This window comes from Etheostoma spectabile, chromosome 8 (assembly GCF_008692095.1).
Source record: "Etheostoma spectabile isolate EspeVRDwgs_2016 chromosome 8, UIUC_Espe_1.0, whole genome shotgun sequence".
Classification (NCBI taxonomy): domain Eukaryota; kingdom Metazoa; phylum Chordata; class Actinopteri; order Perciformes; family Percidae; genus Etheostoma; species Etheostoma spectabile.
The window spans coordinates 28,470,158-28,471,651 of record NC_045740.1 but is presented as its reverse complement, the minus strand read 5'-3'; the positions used below and the strand labels follow the sequence as shown (position 1 = coordinate 28,471,651).

General features: G+C 41.8%; 1 protein-coding gene across 1 annotated transcript in view; it reads left to right on the top strand.

The window, feature by feature from the left end:
- parp12a (poly (ADP-ribose) polymerase family, member 12a) overlaps positions 1-1,494 on the top strand; it is an 18,106-nt gene that overhangs the window by 13,887 nt on the left and 2,725 nt on the right. The gene's annotated exons all lie outside the window — the stretch shown is intronic.

Genomic DNA, 1,494 nt, shown 5'->3' with positions numbered 1-1,494 from the left:
TACAAGGCCGGATTAGCTGCAGAACCGGGACAGGAAGTAGTTCTTCTGGAGAGTATGGTCAACTAGTGTGTCATGTAGCAGTGTTTTGCCATTGAGAACGAGATAGCATGCTAGCGCTAGCATGCTACGGGTTAGCCACCTTGTCTCGGCTAGACAGCTGTGCAGATTTTGAACAGCTCACCCAGAGACTGAAGGACATTCAGAATCCGTATCTCACTCAAAACAGCATGGATAGTTTTTTTTCTAAGTTTGTATGTGTATGGAAGCACCAGGGACACAAAATAACACCCCAAATTCCAGAAAAAGTCATTTATTCAACAATATTGGCAGTTTAAAAGCATGAAACCTTTTACTATCTATTACATGTAATACATTCTACTTGACACTATAAATGGCTCAATTTATCCTGTCTGCAGAACTAATGAAACATCTTTCTTTTTGCATTGGCACATTACACAACCCTTTCAATTTACAGTATGAACAGTGTAGCACGTCCACAGGTCACATAAAAAAGATTGAATGTCACCTGTTGACAATGTGGCCTTTGTGACTCCATGTTTAACCACATTGATAAAAACTGTGGGGAAAAATCTGAAGCCTTGGCATATACTGCACAGACTGCAGACTACTCAGCCACAGCATAGAACAATACTTAGAGGAACAACTCAGAGCGTTTCATCCATCTTTACAGTTTTTTTCACACATGAAGAAAAAACATTGTCTTTTTAGACAAAACAAAGTCAACAATGCTCTTCTTTCAGTGACATACTGCGCATGTGCACAGTGTCAATTCTCATAAGGATGACTTCTTCTAGGAAAAGTGACAGATCACCAGGGCAACTGGGCTATTTGAATTCAGATGGTGTTCTAATTATCCAGACTCAATGACAGTTACTTATCCAAATCCTCCAAGGTGTCAAACAAAGCTGACTCTACATACAAGCTTATAGTGTGTGTGTGTGTGTGTGTATATATGTGCGCATTTGTTGTGATTAATCAGTCAGCATCTTTCTGCATAGAGACGCATGTCACAGCGTACAGGATGTGAAAAGATCGATGTGCTGATTTCCTCCCAGTTGCTTCCAAAGGCTCCAACAGCGATCCATTCTTCACATGTAACTGAATTAGTCCAATCTGTTGAGCAGTGCTCTGGCCCAAGAGGTTGGGGCAAGAGAAGGCCCGCTGTATTATTTTGGTCTGAATGATTGAGAAAAGGTCAAAGAGAACCACAAAGAAAAATAAAGTTTAAGAAAACAAGGACATCTGGATTCAGAGGAGGCTTTCTCCCAGAGCAGAGATGCGCAATATTTCTGGTCTGATAAACATGTGACATCCTTTGCATAGCATGCAGCCGGGCAGGAATAACAATGGGAGCTGGAGCGACAATAAGCTATTAATAGAGAGACTAGCTGAGGAAGAAATAAGGAGTTGGGTATTGGCTGCTCTGGGACCGCCAGAGGGCACTGGGAGCCTGGAATGAAACATGATGAAGAC